This window comes from Octopus sinensis, linkage group LG5 (assembly GCF_006345805.1).
Source record: "Octopus sinensis linkage group LG5, ASM634580v1, whole genome shotgun sequence".
NCBI classification, from domain to species: domain Eukaryota; kingdom Metazoa; phylum Mollusca; class Cephalopoda; order Octopoda; family Octopodidae; genus Octopus; species Octopus sinensis.
This window is the reverse complement of record NC_043001.1, coordinates 54631627-54656353: the sequence shown is the minus strand read 5'-3', so window position 1 is coordinate 54656353 and position 24727 is coordinate 54631627. Positions and strand designations below refer to the sequence as shown.

General features: G+C 39.1%; 2 protein-coding genes across 3 annotated transcripts in view; one reads left to right on the top strand and one right to left on the bottom strand.

Annotated features, from left to right (window-relative positions):
* The window catches only part of LOC115211783 (GDP-Man:Man(3)GlcNAc(2)-PP-Dol alpha-1,2-mannosyltransferase), a 66449-nt gene that overhangs the window by 16038 nt on the left and 25684 nt on the right, over positions 1-24727 (top strand). The gene's annotated exons all lie outside the window — the stretch shown is intronic.
* The window catches only part of LOC115211782 (copper-transporting ATPase 1), a 173728-nt gene that overhangs the window by 147615 nt on the left and 1386 nt on the right, over positions 1-24727 (bottom strand). Inside the window, exon 2 of the mRNA XM_029780460.2 lies at positions 5832-5860. The gene's annotated coding sequence lies outside the window, so the exon portion shown is untranslated. The remainder of the gene's footprint in view (positions 1-5831; positions 5861-24727) is intronic.

The window sequence follows — 24727 nt, the reverse complement described above, 5'->3', positions numbered from 1 at the left end:
AGGTACTGTAAAGGTTCCTCTTCAGTACTTAGTTCCAGACCTTGAAAACATCACCAAAGAAACTTTCCGAAACTTAAGAAGGGTACTGTAATTCAACTGAAAATCTTATGAAACAGACTATTATTAAACACAGATGCACTTGAAAAAGAACAGATTTTGTACTGAACAGTTGCTGGGTAACTCACAAGGTTATAACCCTGCCACTTCAAATTTAATAATTATCAAACGTGCCACTCCAATAGAATTTCTCAACAGCATATCATCTGGCCTATCCAACCATGAACTGGTGCTAAAAGTTGAATGTGCTGTTATGCTTTTACATAACCTAGAAACAAGTTCAACACAGTGTCTCTTCATCTCAGAAGAATAAAAGGTCTTTTAGTCTTCTTGCTCCCTCACCATGACAGAAAAACAAATACCCTTTCACCATCATCAGGTGAAAATTCCCTTTCAGAAATACTTCTGCAGTGTTAATGAATAAAAGTCAAGAACACAAAAATGACAACGCTACGACCTACCTACAAAAGCTTATTTTTTACCCCAGGCCAATTGTTCACCACATTTTTGCAAGCAAAAAGAAACTCCAGTATCAAAGTTTTAATTGACAACAATACTAATGAACTCACAACAAAGAACAGCTGTAAGCAAATATAATTTACTCCAGTATATTTACCCAGTTTTCATGTAACTGAGATTATCTTTTCAAAAATCTGATAATATTTTTTCTCTTTTTTATGCTGCATATTGTTACATTACATTTAATATAAAATTAAGATTAAAGAAACATTGAAATTTTTCTATGCTATCATCACCATGACCACTGAAAAATCAACATTTCCTTACAAAATAGACAGAACAGTCTGCTTATTATCACAATTATACCTAAACTCAGCAAACATTTTGAAATTGTAACAAACAATAACAAATTATCAAAATTTGTTTTCAGATAAATCTGCAAGATCTAACAATTTCAATTTCCAATAACACAAATTTTATGCTACATTGTACATTGCATTTGTTATCTCCTTACATCATGTGTATTACACAAATAATTCTTGATTTCAGATAATATTGCAGGGGCAACAACATGTAAACTTCTAATATTAATTAAAACTAATGAGTGACTCTGCTAATTTCTCACACATATCATCTTTATCTATAAGAGTCAATGCTCATTGAGAAATGGCGATGTTGAATAATATTCACATTTCTCAAATGTACTTTCCATAATTTGAACACAAATCCCAAATTATCAAAAGAGAAAAACTCAGGTTTGAAGTCAAACTAGAACTCAAGAGATGCTGAAAGACTGATAGTTGTAATGGAGTTGCAAGCTCTCCCCTTCCATTTTAAACCATCTCTCTCTCTAATGAAAACAGACATGGATAAACTTAACACAATTAAACTACTGTTTGTAATGCCAAACTATACTGTTGCAAATAATTGTTATTATGGTTCGTTATTCTCTTAGCACATAGAAAAGTAAGGAGATTGCCTTGACGTCTTTCATAACTGGTTGGCCAATCTTGTGAGAATAGAAGTAATCCTTGACATTTTGTCTACAAAAGCAAAATTGCTAATTTAAATTAATCACTAGTATTCAGCTGAAATAGTTTGTCTAGTTTGCACAATGTGCATTAATCAATGACATAATTAAGTACTTCAGATGCCTGGGTTGTAAAGAGATTAAACAAAATACATTCATATTTATTTTATACAGTAAATACATTAAATGTATTCTGTCTACATTAAATTTATCTTATATTTTCAAATACACTTCCTTCATACTTAAAAATATTTGACATAGAATTGCCAGAAATGCTAATAGTAATTACCTTTTCTGCTACAAGTATAAGGTCTGGAATTTTGGGAAAAAGTGGATAGTTGATTACATCAACCCCAATGCTGAGCGGGTACTTATTTTTTTATTGACCTCGAAAGGGTGAAAGGCAAAGTCAACCTCAGTGGAATTTGAACTTAGAACATGAAATCAGACAAAATGCCACAAAGCATTTTGCCCAGCATGCTAACAATTCTGCCAGCTCACTGCCTTAATGCTAATAATAATAATAATTTTTAACATAGGTATAAAACCACAAATCCCAGTACATGGCTGGTACTTTATCAGCCCCAGGAAAATGAAAAACAAAGGTTATTTTGACAAGATTTCAACCTAAAATATAAAAGAACACTACATGGCATTTCATATGCAGTTCTACAGATAATTCTAAAGCATGTACAAGGCCATAAGTTACAGATAAGGAAGCAGCTGTTTATATCAACCCCAGTACTTGACCATTACTTAGTCTTTTGACTCCAGAAAGATGAAAGGTAAAAAAAAAACAAAAAAACTTGGCAATACTGAGAGAAGTGTTACCAAAATTAGACTAAAACTCAGTTCACAGAAGAGATGAATAGCAAAGTCAAGCCAGTAGGATTTCAACTGTAAAAGGACATAACTAAGCAGTGCAAGATATTTGTGTGACACTCTTTTAGCCTAATATTTCATTATCTGATTTACAAATTATCGTCCTCAGCATCATCATCATCCTTTGACATCTATTTTCCATGCTGGCATGGCTTGGACAGATTGATCAGAGCTGGCAAGTAGGAGAGCCACACCAGGTTCCAGTCTGATTTGGCTTGATTTCTACATCTAGATGCCCTTCTTAATGCCAACCACTTTAGAGTGTGTGGTGGGTCTTTTTAACCCTTTCATTACTGTATTTATTTTGAGATGTTCTGTGTTTCTTTCAATTACTTTAAATATAATAAATAATTTAGTAAAATAACTTAGTTATCATTCAGCTAGTGTTAGGAACATAAATTGTGACTAAGATTTTAATTCAAAAATTCAAAACTTATGAAAACAAAATATTCGTACTCAGAGCCAGAGCCAGTTTCAGCCGGGTTGGTAATGAAAGGGTTAACATGGCACTGACATGTTAAAAGCATACACACTTTAAATAAAACCCTTGATTCAGTAACACTGTGCATAAACTCTATACTTGGAATGACCAATTTTAAATACTATTGGATTTTTCTCATAAGGTATCGGAATCTTATATAAATCTTTGTACTTGGCTTTTGTTGACTTGGAGAAAGCTTTGACAGGGCCCCCAATCCCTTATCTGGTGGTCAATGTGGAAACTGGGGATAGATGTGTGGCTGGTAAGAATTGTACAATCTCTGTACAGGGACGCTGTCAGTAAGGTGAGGGTGGGCAACAAGTATAGTGAAGAATTCCAAGTTGGAGTTCACCAAGGATCAGTCCTCAGCCCCCTCTTATTCATTATAGACCTCCAGGCAATAACAGGAACTGAAGACAGGTTGCCCAAGAGCTCCTCTATGCTGATGACCTTCCTCTAATAGCAGAGTCACTGCCAGTCTTAGTAAGTAGGAAGGCTGTCAAATCCTAACCCCCCTTCAGGTAGATGGTCCTGCCTGATCTCTAGAAACTCCATATGATGTACCCAGTGTAAGCTATGGACACATAAAAGGTGCAGCAATATCAAAGGAAGGTTAACCAGGAAAATAGTTTTTGTGTAGTAGATGCACTGGGGCAATAAACACTGAAGATGTACAGAAAACAGATTCTATCGCATGTCAGGAGGAGAAACTAGAAGTAGTTAATAGCTTCTGCTACTTAGGTGACCAAGTCTGCTCCAAGAGTGTAATGACTAGAGTAAGAATAGCGTGGGCAAAGTTCAGGGAGCTCCTACTTCTTCTGGCAAATAAAGGCTTCTCGCTCAGGGTGAAAGGTAGACTGTATGATGCATGTGTGCAAACTGTTACATGGCAGTTGAACATGGGCCATGAATAGTGAGAACATGCGTAGGCTTGAAATGAAGCTAGTATGATCCGCTGGATGTGTAATGTCAGTGTGCATCCATGACAGAATGTAAGCACCCAAGAGAGAAGTCGGGCATAAGAAGCATCAAATGTGGTGTGCAAGAGTGGTGACTGTGCTGGTATGGCCATGTGTTATGTATGAATGAAGACAGCAGTGTGAGGAAGTGCCACTCCCTAACTGTAGAAGGAACCTGTGGAATAGGTAGACCCAGGAAGACAATGGATAAGGTGGTGAAGCATGACCTTTGAACATTTGGCCTCACAGAGGCAATCACAGGAGTCCGAGACCTTTGGAGATATGCTGTAATTGAGAAGACCTGGCAACTAAAGTGAGATCACAGCCATGTATGTCCGGCCCTATTAAGAATACCCTTGATGTGCCAGATGATATGACATGCTTGAGAAGACCTGTTGAGTCAAGTAAAACCAATATCATAGCTGGGGCCAGTGCTCCCTGACTGGCTCCTGTGTTGGTAATAGCATGTAAAAAACATCATCAGAATGTGGTTGATAGCAGGTCCACCTGACTGGCTCCCGTGCCAGTGACACATAAAAAGCACCAACCAAACGTGGCCAATGCCAGTATCCCCAGATTGGCTCCCGTGCCAGTGGCACATAAAGAGCACCAACCAAACATGGTCGATGCCAGGTCTGCCTGAGTGGCTCCCGTGCCAGTGGCACATAAAAAGCACCAACCGATCATGACCATTGCCAATACCCACTGACTAGCTCCTGTGCTGATGGCACATAAAAAGCACCATCCAAACATAATCATTGCCAGGCCTGCCTGGCTCCTGTGCTGGTAGCATGTAAAAAGCACCCACTACACTCTCAGAGTGGTTGGCATTAGGAAGGGCATCCAGTTGTAGAAACTGTGCCAGATCAGATTGGAGCCAGAGCAGCTGCTGGCTCTCAGTCAAACCATCCAACCTATGCCATCATACAAAACAGACATTAATCGATGATGATGATGATAAATTTAAACATTAACTGCGTCAATCTCACCAGTCAGGAATGGACCTCAAAAACTATTTCAGTGTTCACTGACCCCTATTCCTTGGTCTATATAATAAAAATTCACTCTCTATCATTCTTTCTTTGTTCCAGCATACTGCATAAGTGTTGACAAAACATAAGTAATGATATGATAGAAAATGCCTCTTTTTACTCAACGAGTTGTGTGGAGGAAAAAAAAACAATGCAGGACGAAAGAGACTTCTTTAGTCATAACAGAAATGAGACCTTTGGAGTCAAACTAATGAGGCCAAGACTGCCTGTCTGGTGTCAGTGACACACATGGTATACTCTGTAAAGTGGCTGGTAACATGATAGGCATGCAGCCCTTCTTATTGATATTGTATGTTCCATTTGAGGTGTAGAAATGATGTCAAAATGGAATTTACATATGCAATGTGGGTTCTAACACATCTAGGAGGGCAAGGAGCAGCACCATTTTCCAATATCTAGGTAGTATTCAAACAACTGCATTCTCGTGATTTCAGACAGCTCACGATGTCACGATACAAGTGATCACTCTACCTGCTAGAAATAGCAACCAAATCTCCCCACAAATCACACTTTTTTTTTAAAAAAGAAAGGGAAGAACACTGTAGATAAAGTATTTCTTGATATCCCTAAACATACAAGAGAGTTACAATAACATTCTCTTGACCATAGGTCCTGCAGGATTAACACAGAACAGGAGTTAACACTAGCATTTAAGCCAGCCATATCTAGCCCAAATAGTCTACCTGCTTTATATTTAAACCAGCCAGATCTAGCCCCTCACAACTACCCTACAATATCATTCTGAAAATGAACAATCACATCACTGAAATCTCAAAACTAAGAGGTAATGCTTGATTAATTCAAAGCAATGTATATGAATAAGCATTACACTTGACAGAGTAATCTAAATGCTAAAGAGCTATGCACCAGTTACCTGGTGTTTTAAAAGAGACAAAACCAACTGAACTTACCTACGGTAATGTACATATTTAGAAGAAATCTGAAATAGAAAAACCAAAAAGAAATCATATAAAGGAAAAGACATCTTTAGTGATTGGAATGTTAAAAATGTAATCTAAGCTTCAACATGCAGTAAAAAAGAAATACATTGGTTGGAGACTAATATCATCTTAGGAAGGCGGGGATGTACTAAAGCACATATGCAAAAGAAATCCCAAATGGATTGCAATTTCTTTGTACTGGGAGAAAGAAAACGAAAACATGACAATTACATTAATTATAAGAAATTAAGATTTAATTTCACAGTAATTTAAATTTTCATGCTTAGTCAGGGAGATTTGATCTCTGTTAACAGGAAGGTAACAACTACAGATATGATTTTGGTAGTGTTAGACCACTTCAAAGAAGAAATCATTACTTGATCAGGGAGCATATCATTATCAAAACAATGTGGTTATGGCTTGGATGTATGTGTGCATGTAAACATATTTATACATACATACATACATACAAACATATACAAATATATATAAACACACACACACACATACTTATATACATAAATATATACTTACACCTAAGTATATACACATACATATATATCTTATATATATATATATTTATATATACAAATACAAATTTTATATACATGTGTGTGCATATAATCTTTCAGTTATGGATATAAACATCAGAGAGAAAAACAAGAAACCTGTGTTTTTCAAACAGCTTTTGAGATATTTGTTCTGGGCTGAGTTAGACACACCCTTATCAGAAAAGCAATAAACCAGTAATTCAACAATTAGATATCTATAATTACTGACACAGATTAACAAGTTGTGATATGAAAGGCATAATTATATAATATATGATATGGGAAATAACTCTTCTGCTAAAAATCATGTTATGGGTTTTCAGTGAAAGTATAATCACACCATACCTACCAAAAATTTTAATAACTCGCATGACACCTACATGATAAATTAAAACTATAGATATTATCTTACAGTTGTACCTTTAATGATGTTATTTAAACTTTAACAGGCCAATGCCTGGTTTACTGTATTTCATAAGGGAATAAATATCACAAGATAAATATATTTATCAGAGCAGGCTATCACAGCAATTTCCCATTAAAGCACATATATCTTTCAGTGATTTTATATTTACATATATTTCATTATGTTGAACCATTAATCTCTACATATTTTTTCTCTTTCTGTCTAACAGCACAGGCTCAAAATGTCAGACTTTTCCATTCTTCCCAAGCGTCAAGTAATATGCCTACATACTGTTCTCTCGTCTTCATCTCGTTTTCTGTAAATTTGAACTATATGTGTGTATTTATATATATGGTGCAGCCATCTGGTTCGCCAGACTTCAGTCAAATCGTCCAACCCATGCTAGCATGGAAAGCGGACATTAAACAATGATGATGATGATATTCTTTTATTCTTTTATCTGTTTCAGATATTTTTCTGCAGCCATGCTGGAGCACCACCTCTAGTCGAACTTAAACTTCTGTAAACCTAGTACTTATTCTACTGGTCTCTTTTGACAAACCGCTAAGTTACAGGGATGTAAACTCACTAGCATCAGTTATCAAGTGATGGTGGGGCGATAAACACAGACACACAAAGATATTCTTTCAGTTTCTGTTTACCAAATCCACTCACAAGGCTTTTTTGTCAGCCCATGGTTATAGAAGAAGACACATGCCCAAGGTGCCATGCAGTGGGACTGAACCCGGAACCATGTGGTTGGTAAGCAAGCTACTTACCATACACTCACATAATTTAGTAACATAAAAATAAACTTACACGCACACACATATACACATCAACTCTCAATATCCCAAACTATCTAGCTATAAGCAAGTATCGCGAAAAGGAAGTTTACAACTGCAGGTAATTGATGTCACTCTGAGACTGAAGAGTAATAATTCAGTTTGAGCTGAAACCCTGTCGAGGACTTTAAGAATATAACAACATATTGCTGATGAAATTAGACATTACAAGCACAAATCTGAAACAAAAGTAGAATAGTTGCACTGATGTGATGCAAACCACATATCTATTGGTAATCAGATCACATTTTCAATTACACTATAGCCTTTCCATTTCAAATTCATCATTATCATCATCATTGTTTAACGTCCACTTGTCATGCTGGTATGGGTGTGACGATTTGACAGGAGCTGGCCGGACAGAAGCCTGCACCAGATTTCTGTGTCTGTTATGGCAGGATTTTTACAGCTGGATGTCCTTCCTAACACCAACCACCCAGCAGAATGGACAGTGCGTTTTACATGGAACAAGCATAGGCAAGGTCAGTTTTGGCAAGGTTTTTACAGCTGGATGACCTTCCAAATGCCAACCACTTTACAGTGTGGACTGGATGCTTTTTAAGTAGCACCTGCATTGACTGGATCACCAAGTAACTTGCAAAACGAAAATCTTTTGAAGAGAGGGGGCATTGCAGGAGGTGATCCTGTGTCAGATGATGAAAGGTTATAATGAGACAGAGAGACAGAAACAGGTGTCTTTTTGTAGTGGAGGTACAAGGTTACCTGGCCAGAGAAATAACGAGATCAGGAATGAGAACAAAAACAAACATACTGCTGTAAAAGAGATACATGATTACCCAATCTGAGGGAGGAGCAGGAGAAGGAGAGAAAGAGTGGGAGACAGCAGGATAGAGATGGTAGCAAAGTGCCGGGCATACTCACAAGGGATGGGGATCAAAATATCATAAATAGGATTGTTGAGTAAAGGAAGAGAGAGATAGAGATGATGGCAAGTGCCAGGACATACCCTTCAGGTTCACCAGACATAATATAAGTGGCAGGACATTGCCAAAAAAGCATGATTAGAGAGTGCGGAAAGGTGGGGGAGTGAGTGGCAAAAACTTGGCTATATATAGAGTCGATGGGCTACTGGATAGCAATGATAAAGAAGAACAGGGCCCGTGAGGACAGGATTGGGGAGTGAGAGCTAGGCATAGTGTATGAAGGAGGAAATATGAGGAAGAGATGTAGAACAATAGAAAAGTTTTGATTAGTCAAAGTATGACCCAAAGTATGATGGCATCTCTGCCATCAATCAACAAGATTATTTATGCCTTATTGATAAAAACTTACTGACTTTGATGCTAAGAAATCTTTAAAAGCTGATTCCACCTCTGGTTTGGACCTGACAGTTTTATCACTTAAAACATGTTTAAATGCTTAAAAAACAGTAGTCAGTGGGTAAAAGATCACGAGAATATGAAGGATGTGGTAAAGTCTCAAATCATGAGTTTCTACTGCATCATTCTTACAACATGTGAATTTGCATTATCATGGAGTAGAATTGGGGCCATGCCGATTCACGTATGCAGGTCTCATATTTTGCAAGTTGATTGCAGTAAGAAAGCTGTTATGGACAACACCAATTGCAGAGCACCAGACAGTCACCATAATCTTTTGCTGACGCAACTTTGGCTTTGGGAAATGTTGGGGGGGGGGGGCTCATCACGATCAAGTCATTGACCTGATCATTTATAGTTATCACAAAGGATCCACTTTTCATCACAAGTGACTATTCAGTCAAGAAAAGGATCATTGGTGTTTCGCAGAAAGAGCATCGAGTACACTTCAAAATCCTAAACTTTTTATTTTCCTTGAGCTCATGCAGTACCAATTTATCAAGCTTTTTCACCTCACCAATCTTCTGCAGATTGCGTGAGACCATTGCAATACCGACACCAAGTGCCTGAGACATTTTTCTGACACTTTGACAATGGTTTTGTTCAACAATTGCTTTCAATTGTTCATTGTGAAGACTGCATGACCATTCTCTACCTTCTTCATCTTCAAGGCTCTCATCACCACTATGGAATTTCTGAAACCACCTTTGTACTGTGTGATCACTTGTGGACCCTCTCCCCATGCTCTGCTGATATTGGCAGCAGTTTGGGAGGCATTGTGCCCAAGCTTGAACTCATGCAAGAAAAGTAAGCAAAGGTCCTTTTTTGTCATGTTCATAATTAAGGGTGCCTATGCTTCAAGAATGATGTATGCTCTTTAATAATTTTCTTATTTCATACAGAAAACATTAAGTATGTTGAAATTCCCCTAAAATATAATTAAAATACCATGATAAAATTGTGTTTCAAAATACAACACTTAGAGTGGCCATTATTTTCGGAACAACCTAATAGAGTGGTTTGTTGAAGTAGGGTGTGTGAACAGTTTTCTTATGTGTGGGTGGAACACACAGGAGGATCTAGTAGATAGAAATGATGCAGTGAGACAAGGCCAAAGGGACAGGTTTGGGGAGTGGGAGGTAAGTATAGCGCATGAAGTGGAAATGTGAGGAAGAGATGTAGAGAGGTAGTTTGGTTTGTTGTGGTAGAGTGTGTGAGAAGTTTTCTATTTTAGTGTGAGTAGGACACACAACATTTCTAGAACTCAGTTTCGCTGATGTAGTGATATCTTCTCAAGAATTTTACATCGCCAGACATCTTGGTCCATTGTTATTTCCGATCCACTTTGTGTTGCATAATCTTTCTTTACAAAGATTGTGCTACATGTTAAGAAGTCTAGATATGCTTTCATGGTTGACTACAAGTAGGCTACCAGTATCTGGTAAGAAGGCTATTGTTTTGTTCACATATCTTAAGGACATAAAGAGGAGGGGAAATTAAACACATATAGACACACAAACATACATAAACAAATGGTGTAAAAAGTACTCAGTCCACTCTGTAAGGTGGTTGATGTTAGGAAGGTCATCTAGCCATAAAAAAACCCTGCCAAAACAGTGAAACCTGGTGCAGTCTTCTGCCTAGCCAGCCCCTGTCAAACCGTCCAACCCATACCAACATGGAAAACAGACATTAAATGATGATGATGATGATGAATCAAGTGAAATAACTCAGAGTGACCAGATTTTAATAAGAGACAAATACTAGTAAGCTAAATACCATACAACAAAAATCCTTGACTTATTAAAGTTATCCCTGCTTCTAGAAGATATGTCATAATTTCCAAATGGCAATAATGACCAAGTCTACTTGACAAGAGGAAATAATATCAAGATTCAGATATTCTCCAAAACTGACATGCCATTAAGAGATAAGAGGACAGTTGTGGATACATGTTTCTGGTTCAATAGCCTTCATTAGCATGACAGTTATATAAACACACATGCAAGACAGGTTTCTTCAGTTTCTATCTATCAAGTACATGCATAAAATATTGGCTGACCTGTGGCTGTAGTACAGAATGCTAGAATGTTAGCTGACAATGATCACACAGTGGAAGCAAACCCTGAACCACATGGTTCTAAAGCAAACCTCTTAACCACACATCCATTTTTATAAATCCTTTGCAATTAATTCTGCACCTGATTTATGTTTCTTTGAATCACTATTTCACAAAAACAACTTCACTAATAATGTCCTAACAATTTAATGCATCATAATGTTTCTCATAGAAGAGCCATGGGAGTTGAAAAGGGGACAGACAAATTGCTTCTATAATAATAAAAGCAAAATTCTGTCTGTCCATCTGGGACCCTGTATTTCAGTTTACATTTGCTCTATATAGACATGCTTCTTTGGAATTAGGATTATTCTGAGACTGAAAATCTGCCCTTCATTTGGCTCTTGAACATCCAGCATTGGGATCTGATTTAAAAGCATTTAGACTGCTATTTCTAGCAGGTAACGCTTGGCTGATTCATGCCATCTTGGTTGACGTTTATCTGATGATGACAGAGATTGTGGGGGAGATAAATGCCATTCACTTCATTAATTTTACATTGACATAAGAACTTTGGGACAAATTGACCAACAGTTGGAATTCAGCTTGCAACTGGAACAATAGAATGACTGCATTACAGAATTAATTCTCATCCATCCTTAACCTCTGATCAAACACCACCAGGGCATATAGTCATGCTATTTGGCTCTCTTTAGTTTTTGATCGTGGGGCCCAATTAGCCATCCACAGGAAGTAGCTGAAAAGTCCACACGAAGTGGAGCTTTTAAGCTAGTCGCTTAATAAACCTACGATGATTTTAAACTTTTTAAAGCAGTTCAGATGCAAGCTATTTTGTTTTCTCATTAATAAATGGGTGAGCAGCAAATATTTCGCATTCTTGGCAGTTTGAAGACCACTAGATAACAGGACACTAACTTGGGTACAGAAATGGTTGTGTGGTTAAGAAATTCACCTCTTAACCACACAGCTTATTATAGTCTTTGCCAATACAAGCTTTCTGATTGAAATTTGATAGATAGAAAATGTGCAGAAACCCATCAGAGGGAACTGTCCTTATTTAAGGATGGCCAGCTTAATGTGTCATCCAGTTTATGAACATCACCTTTAATTGTGTCCAACTCTGTTGCAAACTTTCAAGTTAGGTATCTGATCTGAGAACCACTACCTCCTTCCTCCAACTACTGTCAGAATCCCTAAAAAAATAAGTCATGCACACTTCCTTGCTTTTTCTGAGTAAGCAATACTGTATTTTCTAGCTTACAAGTATATAATGTAAACATTCAAACATCGTTGCAAGCTTTCCAAATCCTGCTGCATTTCACAAAGAATTTTTGGTCCTCCAAAGTTGTTTTGGTGTATAAGCTGACCTTTTTAGAGAGGAGAAAGTGGGTGGAAAAAAGTCTACTTGTATGCCAGAAGATATAAACATTTTATTTCAGTTTTTAAAAAATTTACTATAACTCATTTAAAAAGTTCTTAACATGAAATCTTTTAGATTTGATAAATGAAACAAGGAAGAACATAAAATCAATTTTCATCAAATGACAACAAATTTTCTAACTATAACCCAGCTGTTATCTAACTCAAATGACATTTAATGAGAGAGAGAGAGAGAGAGAGGGAGGAGGAAGAGAGAGTGTCACAAAAATGAATAACCTGAATTAGAACGAGTGCATGAATCTGTGACCACAACAAAGAAAAGGGGTGTATTACAAAGGCATTTCACAGCATGTAAACATAAATACCACAGAGATGTATAGTTTTCTTTCTCTTCATGTACCACCAGGCACTCAACCATGAAGACAATGAACAAGCATCTTTGCAGTGGCTCTACCAGCTAGAAATAGCAGCCAAAATCTCTCTCAATGCAAACCTTGCCTTTAAAAAAAAGGACACAATGGATAATGTAGTTTTAAACACACAATATCTGTATTAAAGATAGGGTGGTCAGGGATGGAAATTCCTTTTATCATATATCTTGTCCATCAGGTTTGACCTAGAATTAAACAACAACTACAAAGCAGAGAGTGGAACCGGTTTCATGTCTCAAAGGCTCTGTGAAAGTCCTTGATGGCTATAACTCCCTTTTTCCATACCACCCCACTGCAAAAAGGAACTGGAGCAAACAAAATTATGTCCTTGTTCAGTGTGAAGAAATACAACACATTGTATTTTGTAGTAGGGTTTGAACTCATAGCCACACGATCAATGACATAATGCCTTAACCTCTGCTACTGTGCTTCAAGTGTCTTGTTAGGTTATCATGAATTAACTACTGAATTTTTTTTTATTTATTAACACTGACTCCTTTCATTAGAGAATAAATAATAAGACTACATCCACACTTTCAACCAACATGAAGTACTATGGACAACAAGCAGCAAAACTAATTAAATTAATTCCATATTTGAATATATATATTTCTTTACTACCCACAAGGGGCTAAACACAGAGGAGACAAACAAGGACAGACAAAGGGATTAAGTCGATTACATCGACCCCAGAGCGTAAATGGTACTTAATTTATCGACCCGGAAAGGATGAAAGGCAAGGTCAACCTCGGCGGAATTTGAACTCACAATGTAACGGCAGACGAAATACGGCTACGCCCGGTGTGCTAACGTTTCTGCCAGCTCGCTGCCTCCATATTTGAATATATAATTAACACAAATGTTGCTGTGTGGTAAGAAGTTTGCTTTTGAAATACATGGTTCTGGGTTCAGTCCCATTGCATTGGCTCTTTGGCCTTGTGAATGGATTTTGTAGGCAGAAACTGAAAGAAATGTCTATCCATCTCTATGTCTATATCTTATTTATCTATCTATATCTATCTTGTCTAGCTAGCTCTCTCTCTCCCTCTCTCTATATCTCACTCACACTCTATAGTTTTCACTTCCATTTTTCAGATGCTGTTGTTTTCACTGTAAGTTTTCAATCGCTATTTACAAATGGCAAATTACTGACAGAAAGAAGTTCACAATTACTGATGAAAGTAATTTCATACATAATTTACTGACAGAAGTAACTTCATAAATTTCACTTAAATCTATACACTTAGTTAATTTATCTAAAACAGCTGACAAGGAATAGGATATCCACTGCAGAATGAAGAGCAGTTGCAACAGCTCAGAGAAGCAACTTCTATGAAGCAGCTTTCAACTATGATCCAGCAGTTCATTATGCAGATGAGTTTCTATTGGTGCAATGACAACTGAGTGCATACATTGTAAAGCAAGGAAGTGACCTGGAGAGACACCTGCACTGTGCTGCAGTGGTGGAAAGGTTAAACTCCCTGCTATCCCCCAACCTCCACAGCCATTGAAGAAACTGTTGTCATCAACTGGCCAAGATTCCAAGCACTTCCAAAACAAAATGAGACAATACAATGCTGCACTACAGATGACATCATTTGGAGCCACAAAAGATTTAACTGAGCCAAGATTCATGCAAACTTTCAAGATCCAAGGTCAGATTTATCATTGGATTGGCTCTCTACTACCAAATGAATCACCAAAATCTGACTTTCATTGTTTATAATCTGTACCTGTTTTTTTTGTTAGAAAATAAGCTACACAAAATGTGTTTTTGAATTATGTGTATTTACTTTATATACATATCTAAGTTGAAAACTTTCTTTTAACATTTCACTTAACGTCTATGTTCCATGCTGGTATTGGGTTGGAGAGTTATTAAGTTGGTGTCTGAACTACTAGCAGTTGAGACCTGCGTAATCTAGATAGCATTTTAAAATTTCATTATTCTGTGTAACCCAGGCAATGCCGAGTATATCTGCCAGTATATGCATATATATGTATAAACATACACATATATATGCATATACGAAGTCTGATCAATAAGTATCCGGACTGTTGTCAGAGTAACAAAGCTAAAGCATGCAGAGTGAAGCCACTTGGCAAAAATTTATCTTGAACTCTGCTGTGCAGATGCACTAAGTTTTAACATTCTAGCTCACTTCCACTGTTTACAGCAGTGCTTAGTAGGAAGGTGTGTAGTGTGTGATCATCACATTGACAAAGACAGAGAAAGTTGTCATGGCAATACCTGCTCAGTGGCCTACACAAAGTAGCAGAAAGTGTATGGAGAGGAGTGTATGAACCACACACAAGTGTACAAGGTTTTCAGACGTTTCTAAGATGGCCCAAAAAAAAAAAATGTCAATATTGATAAACGTCCTGGGAGACCTGCTGCCAGCAGAACTGAGAAAAACATCACAGATGTGCATGCAGCTGTGAAGGGAAATCATTGAATCACCATGTATGAGTTATCAGAGGATGTGCAGATTAGTTATGGTTCAGTTCAGTCCATTATCACTGAAGATTTGGGTATGAGACATGTGTCTGCCAAGTTTCTGCCAAAACTGCTTTCAGCTGACCAAAAAGACACTAGGGTTTTAGATGCACAAGATCTCCTTGATTGTGTCGAGAATGATGGAAACTTTTTGAAAACTTTGCATAGGCCTCTGAGCAGGTATCGCCAACTGTTTCACAAAATATAATGCAGATTCTCTGCTCAACTTTCTCTGTTGATGGTCAATGTGATGATCACACATTCCTTCCAAACACTGCTGTAAAACTTAGAGTGCATGCACATCAGAGTTTAAGGTCAATCTGTGCCAAGGGACTTCACTTTGCGTGCCTTAGCTTCATTACAATGGCAACAGTCTGGATACTTACTGATCGGACCATGTATTTGTATAAACAAACAATATATATGAATATATATGCATATATATATATATATATATATATATATATATGCATGGCCGATGCCAGCGCCGCCTCGACTGGCCCCCGTGCTGGTGGCACGTAAAATACACCAATCCGACCGTGGCTGTTGCCAGCCTCGCCTGGCACCTGTGCAGGTGGCACGTAAAAAGCACCCACTACACTAACGGAGTGGTTGGCGTTAGGAAGGGCATCCAGCTGTAGAAACATTGCCAGATAAGACTGAAGCCTGGTGCAGCCTTCTGGCTTCCCAGATCCCCAGTCGAACCGTCCAACCCATGCTGGCATGGGGAACAGACGTTAAACGATGATGATGATATACATACACATACATATGCACATATATGCGTATAAATATACACACATATATGAATATATATGTATATATGTAAAAACATATGCAAGCATATATATATATAAACATAGATATGTATATGCATGCATATACATATGTATGTTCATATATATTTTTATACTTATTGATCAGATTTCGTATATGCATATATACACTACCGTCAGAAATTAATTAGCACCCTTGATTTGCTCTTCACTCAAGGTATTTGCTGTCACCTAGTGGCCATATCTTGAACTATTGCTTTGTTGCGAGTTCACTGTTGTGCAGATCGATGACATAACTTTGTTTGCAGAGCGGTTTGAGAGTCTACAGCCTAATGATGTTGACATAGTAGTGCAACAACAACTTGGAGTGCGGATGCAGACAAATCTTCCTTTGTTTAATAGATATAGGTAGCGCCTCGCAAGGACCGAAATCACACCGTACTAAGTTTTCTCATCGCGTAAGACGTTTGGAACAGCTCGTAGGTTAATTGATTTGTGTATTTGCAAGATTTTTTTTCCTCACAAATTCTCCTACACTCTGCTTGGTGACGTCACTTTCAGTTCACAAAACTTTCTGTTATACATCAAATAAGGTGAGAAATTCTGCTTTCTTTCTTTTTTGTTTAATGAATAATAACTCATAGCAGTTTTGTTATAGCATAACATTATTCAAATGAATAGTTTTAATGAAAATAACTGGTTTTTATCGTTCATTCCTAGATGGGCCCAAGACCTCGCATGACCTTGGAGAGACGGTACGAGGCTCTCTCGTGGCGTGGGAAGCTGTCGGAGGTTGCAATAGCCAGGAAACTTGGTGTAGCCAGGCGCACAATTCAGTGCTTATTTAAGAAATACGAGGAAACCAGATCAGCAGCTGACAAAAAGGGTAGGGGACGGAAGAGGCTGACGACCCAGCGGGAGGACCGAATGCTGATCCGAAAGTCACTGTACAACTGAAGGGCAACGAGCCGGCAACTGGCGGAGGAGATGCAAAAGATGACAGGGAAGCAGTTGTCTACAACCACCGTCAAGACCAGATTACTGGAAGCTGGTCTAAAATCCTGTAGGGCCACCCGTAAGCCGCTCCTTACAGCCCAAAACCGGAAGAGGCGGCTGCTCTGGGCCCGTGCCCACAAGACATGGACCGTGCAGCAGTGGCGGACAGTGATGTTTACTGACTAGTCGCGATTCAGTCTCGCCAGTGACAAGCCTGTCCATGTGCGATGCCGCAGGGGTGAGCGCTTCAACAAAGACTGCATTGCTCCCACCATGAAGCAAGGAGGGGGTGGTCTGATGGTGTGAGGGGCGTTCAGCTACAGTGGTGTTGGGCGGCTCTATGCAACATCAACGCAGCAAAGTACGTTGAGATAGTACGGGATACCTCTTTGGTGGCGAGGAGTACTGCTCCAGGAGGACAGCGCGCCTTCCCACACAGCCAAGCTCACAACCGGTTTCTTCAAGGACCATGGGGTGACGGTCATGGACTGGCCTGGCCAGTCACCTGACCTGAACCCTATTGAGAACCTCTGGAGTCAATTGGGTAGGGATTTGAATGTGCAACAATACAGGAACCGACACGAGCTGTTTGGGGCACTTCTTGCTGCATGGGGGGCCATCCCTGCACAGTACCTGCAGGCACTCATAGACAGCATGCCGACCCACATAGCAGCTGTCATTGCTGCCAAAGGAGGAGCAACAAGATATTGACTAAATTTCACGATTAATAACAATTATGTGGCGTGCTGGGATATGTTTTAATAAATTTTTGATTAAAAACGAGTTCGTTTCTGATAATAAGTTAATTAAATTAAGAAAATGTAAAAATTTGAGAAGTGCTAATTAATTTCCGACGCAAGTGTATGTGTATAAACATACACATATATATGCATATACTAGCAGATATGCCCAGCATTGCCTAGGTTACAGAGAATAAAGAAATTTTAAAATGCCGTCTAGACTATGGATGACTAAATTACAACAAGTATATAACCCATTGTCTGTATTATAGTGCATTGTTGTACCAATCAAAACTTTATTCTTTACAAATACACAATGCTTCAAGTGAACTATAATACTCTCCACATATATATATAAACACACACACACATATATATATATAAACACACATATGTGTATATATATATATATATATATATATATATATGCATGTGTGTGTGTATATATATATATATATATATATATATATATATATATATATGCATGTGTGTGTGTATATATATATATATTATATATATATATATATAATCATCATCGGTTAACGTCCGCTTTCCATGCTGGCATGCGTTGGACGGTTTGACTGGGGACTGATGAGCCAGATGGCAGCACCAGGTTCCAATCTGATCTGGCAGAGTTTCTACAACTGGATGCCCTTCCTAACGCCAACCACTCCAAGGGTGTAATGGGTGCTTTTACATGCCACCAGCACAAGGGCCAGTCAGGTGGTACTGGCAACGGCCATGCTCAAATGGTGTTTTTACGTGTGTGTATATATATATATAGTAAAGCAAGTAGCCACATCAAAGTGGTAGTTGAATGCTACTACTATTTTAACCCAGGCAGATTCTCTGCCAGCTGGTTTTCAGTGAAATCTCTGCACCCTTTACATACAATACATTGCTAGTAAGGGGAGTGAACCCCTACTACCTCCAGCATACCTATATATGCACATATATATATATATATAAACATAGGCATATATATATATCTACTACATTTGTGGGAAATTCTGCCTGTGGGTGTGTTTATTTGTGGAGTTGTTAGCTACCTCCTCCTCCTCCATCATTTTATTGATTTTGATGAAACTTGACACTTGAGTAGAACTCATCATGTCTGGAAACCTCGTGATATCCTTAGATTGTTGAAAAATCGATAATAGGGCCCCTGGAAGGGATCCTTATATCTACTACATATAACTAATACATTTTATTTAAACACTCAAGGGAAATAACCCATAGTACATGCACTGTGCTGTTCTGCAGGACCAGCCTGAGCTTAAGCACTCAATTGCATACCCTGACAACTTGTATGACCTTATCCACCCATTTCTCCTCAAGGAGTATGCTTACACTCCCCCACTCCATCCATGTTATCTTGCCAGAATATTTTGTACCTATGTTCCTTGCCTGTGAGGACCCTAGCTGAAGCCCCTCTCCATCTTACCTCTTGTATGTAGCATACATCGACACGTCTCCTTTCAAGCATCTCTACAATCTCACTAGACCTACCTTTCAGTATGCCTACATTGACTGTGCCAACTCTGAAAACTGGGAAAGGAATGTGGGGTGAGGCTTGGGGAGGAGAGATGTTATTCAGTACCTGAAAAAAAGTGGGAGGTTGTCGTGTTCGTTTTTTATGCATGGTTCATCTGTTCTCACTTCTAACCTGACATGATTCAAACATTCAAGCATGTTAGGATTAAGATTGTTGCTTCTACTAGCGGTAGGATTATGTGTTTTAGGTGTTAGCGGTATTGTGAGTATAAGCATTATGATCATCGTAAGAGGGGGGAGGTGATTTCAGACAGAGAGAGAGGAAGCAAGTTCATCCATACATACAAACAAGCACGCACGCACACAGACAGAGGCGAACAAGCACACACGTACAGCCCATTAGCTGTCTCCTTCACTTGATATGTGGATGGAAAAATCACTGGGTAGTTGTTGGAATATTTCTAGATGGGACAAAACGAAACAAAGGGTAGTTGGTTAAGTAGGTGGGCAGCTAACCTGGTTGCATTTTTCAGGGAGAGAGTGGGGGTGCAGGTAGTATAGAGAACAGCACCAGAGAGGAAGGGAGATTGAGAGAAGAGACATCTGGTAATGGTGGTGAGAAATCGCTAGACAGAACGAAACGAAGGGCAACTGAGTTAGTTGCATATGTCCCAGGAGAGAGAGAGAGGAAGGACCCTTTCTCTCTCTCTCTCGGGACATATGCAACTAACTCAGTTGCCCTTCGTTTCGTTTACCCTGATCTTTATCCCTATCTTCTCCCTCCACCAACACCGGATATCTCTCTCTCCTCCCACCACCATTACCTGATGTCTCTTCTCTCCACTGCTCCTCCCCATTGGGCTGTTCTCTATATATATATTTACACTTTGGGTAATATACCCACTCTATTGACAGACATACGAGTGCATCTTTTTCCTGACTTATGAACTTTTAGACACCTTGTTGGTCTCAAGAAGCTGCGGATTTGCACCTGAAGAAATAGTATTAGCTGCTGATGGTGGTGCAGCGTTTGTTGTGGCTGTACAAGCCCACACAGGAGTAGCAGTCATGCATACAGTGACTGCATTTGAAGACACTCTCTGCCGGCACGTCTGTCAAGTGTGCTTTTCTTTGGGGGCAAATATATATATATATATATATATATATATATATACACACACATCAAGCTTATTTCAGTTTCCGTCAACTAAATCCACTCACAAGGCTTTGGATGGCCCGAGACTATAGTAGAAGGTACTTGCCCAAGGTGCTACGCAGTGGGACTGAACCCGGAACCATGTGGTTGGGAAGCAAGCTACATGTATGATTAATCAAAACAGAACTAACACACACAAAGATACACTTCATTGTAAACAATAACTTAATGATCTAACAGACTTTACAGAAAACTTAATATTGGCAAGTGTCCTAGGTGAATTTCTACTCCAGAAATTCATTTCTATTACACTGCAATTAATCCATTTCACCTTTCAGTAAATGAAAAAAAAATCCTAGTTCATAGAAGAAAAATATAACTTAAAAGTTACTTAGTGAACTGTTTTAAAAAAGGTAGATGTTTGTTTAGAGCAGTGGGTTCAGGGTCTATATAAATTTCTTTTGGGAAGTGGGGTTCACATAAGCAAATTAGTAAACTGGGGTTCACAGTATTATTGTAAGGGTCCATGAGAAAATTTTGCTTTAGATGTATTTATTGCAAGAAACAGGTTTCTTCGTTTGACTTTTACATAATTCAAGTTACACAAGTTAGTGTGTGCTAAACCGAATAATAATTTTGGAAGAAGTATCCATAAAATTAGTTTTTAAACATCAAATGGCTATGGGGGTCCACCAGAATAGAATAGTAACTGAAGGGGGCCATACACACACACACACACATATATATATATATATATCATCATCATCATCATCAACATCATCATTTAACGTCCGCTTTCCATGCTAGCATGGGTTGGACAGTTCAACTGGGGTCTGGGGAGCCCGAAAGCTGCACCAGTCCAGTCAGATCTGGCAGTGTTTCTACAGCTGGATGCCCTTCCTAACGCCAGCCACTCCGAGAGTGTAGTGGGTGATTTTATGTGCCACCGACACAGGTGCCAGACGAGGCTGGCAAACGGCCACGCTCGGATGGTGTTTTTTATGTGCCACCGACACAGGTGCCAGACGAGGCTGGCAAACGGCCACGCTCGGATGGTGTTTGTTACGTGCCCACAGCACGGAGGCCAGTCGATGCGGTACTGGCTACGGCCACGTTCGGATGGTTTTCTTGTGTGCCATGTGCCACCGGCACTGGTACCACAAAGGTACAGATTCCATTGATGTTCATCTATTTTGATTTGTTTTGATTTTCACTTGCCTCAACAGGTCTTCACAAGTGTCACAAGAAGGAAGGTATGCACAGGTGGACTGACTACGTCCCAGGTAGGGGCCACAGGTTATGGCCTGACTAGTCTTGCCGGGTCTTCGGATGGTGTTTTTATGTGCCACCGACACAGGTGCCAGATGAGGCTGGCGAACGGCCACGATCGGATGGTGTTTGTTACGTGCCCACAGCACGGAGGCCAGTCGGTACGGTAGGTTTTCTTGTGTGCCACCGGCACTGGTACCACAAAGATACAATTCCATTAATGTTCATCTATTTTGATTTGTTTTGATTTGATTTGATTTGATTTGTTTTGATTTCATTTTGATTTTCACTTGCCTCAACAGGCCTTCACAAGTATCACAAGGAGGAAGGTATGCACAGGTGGACTGACTACGTCCCAGGTAGGGGCCATGGGATATGGCCTGACTAGTCTTGCCGGGTCTTCGGATGGTGTTTTTATGTGCCACCGACACAGGTGCTAGATGAGGCTGGCGAACGGCCACGATCGGATGGTGTTTGTTATGTGCCCACAGCACGATGGCCAGTCGATGCGGTACTGACTACGGCCACGTTCGGATGGATTCTTGTGTGCCACAGGCACTGGTACCACAAAGATACAAATTCCATCGATGTTCATCTATTTTGATTTGATTTTGATTTTCACTTGCCTCAACAGGTCTTCACAAGTGTCACAAGAAGGAAGGTATGCACAGGTGGACTGACTAGTCTTGCCGGGTCTTCGGAAGGTGTTTTTATGTGCCACCGACACAGGTGCCAGATGAGGCTGGCGAACGGCCATGATCGGATGGTGTTTGTTACGTGCCCACAGCACGGAGGCCGGTCGATGCGGAACTGGCTACAGCCACTTTCGGATGGTTTTCTCTTGTGTGCCACCGGCACTGGTACCACAAAGTGTGTGCCACCGGCACTGGTACCACAAAGATACAGATTCCATTGATGTTCATCTATTTTGATTTTGATTTTCACTTGCCTCAACAGGTCTTCACAAGTGTCACAAGAAGGAAGGTATGCACAGGTGGACTGACTACGTCCCAGGTATGGGGCCATGGGTTATGGCCTGACTAGTCTTGCCGGGTCTTCGGATGGTGTTTTTATGTGCCACCGACACAGGTGCTAGATGAGGCTGGCGAACGGCCACGATCGGATGGTGTTTGTCATGTGCCCACAGCACGGAGGCCAGTCGATGCGGTACTGGCTACGGCCTCTTTCGGATGGTTTTCTCTTGTGTGCCACAAAGATACAAATTCCATTGATGTTCATCTATTTTGATTTGTTTTGATTTCATTTTGATTTTCACTTGCCTCAACAGGCCTTACAAGTATCACAAGGAGGAAGGTATGCACAGGTGGACTGACTACGTCCCAGGTAGGGGCCATGGGTTATGGCCTGACTAGTCTTGCCGGGTCTTCGGATGGTGTTTTTATGTGCCACCGACACAGGTGCTAGATGAGGCTGGCGAACGGCCACAATCGGATGGTGTTTGTTATGTGCCCACAGCACGATGGCCAGTGATGCGGTACTGACTACGGCCACGTTCGGATGGATTCTTGTGTGCCACCGGCACTGGTACCACAAAGATACAAATTCCATTGATGTTCATCTATTTTGATATATATATATATATATACTGTCCTGGATATTAATGTGTGTAAATGTCATATTTATAAATCCTGAGATTACCTGCTCACAGGAATTTGACTAAACCAATTTAGAATTAAAAATAAAGTTATTATGACTTAGTGTCAATACATTTTAATGTAGTACTTAGTCTGACGAAAGGCATTTTGTTTCAGCCTAAGAAACATCAAGGACTAATTAATTAGGGAAGTGGAAAGCCTTATATGGCTTGAAATTGGGGGACCTTATATAGCTTACAGTGTGGATAGCAGTAGTAGTGATGGAATAAAAGGAAATATGCCACAGAAAATGGATAGAATGGCAGTAGAGTTGATAATTGTAGTAATAAGAGTAGTGAGGATGGAGATAATGAAGGTCATGGTGATCAAAGAGATGATGACAACAGTGTTAATGATAACAATGAAAATAGAAAGAGAGCTATATAAAAAATGGAGTGGTCATGATGGTGATGAAGATGGTGGTAATACAGTGATGGTGATTTTTTTGTTTGTTTCTTTTGTTTTTTAATTTCCATTTGCTATTAGAAGGCTCAGGCTGAGCCTACCTCTTAAATTTTGAGAAATCATCTCTGACAATGAAGGGGTTTGTAAATATCAATTGTAGGTAAAACTGGGATCAGGAATCATTTTAAGATATTTGTCAAGTCCCAAGTTTTTTGTGTGAAGAAGCATAGTCTCAAAATTACAGACTTCTTTTGGCATTATGCTAATTATTTTCAGACCTCTGATTTGAAATGAATTTTCTCTCGGAGTCTAGGCTTTATTTTTTGAGCAACTGGTGTTCAACGGAAGAATTTTGCAAAATTTTCTTTCTCATTCATCATTGTTCTACAATTATAGTTTTTGTCATGTTTGGTTTTAGGTGTTGCAAGATTCTCCAAAAATATAGAATGCCACATATCTTTCTTCTTAGTTTTACCGAGTACGTCTTTCAATCAGTTCCATTAAACTTTGCCTTCCAGAAAATGGATTATAGATGTCACTAATCTCAGCACAGTTTGAAAATCACTAAATCTTTTTTTAATGTTAGAATTATTAACACTGAGTTGTATTCTATCAGGGATAGAATTATACTTTGGTACAACGTCATTCTTGTGATTCTTCTTGATTAAAGGCTTTTAGCAACCATGATGATGGTAGTGACGACGATAATTGTAGAGAAGTTGTATGACACCCATAAACACAAAAACACGTGAGTGTGTGTGTGTGTGTGTGTGTGTATATATATATATATAATATATATATATATATATATATATATATATATACGTTCATATATTTGTTGTGCA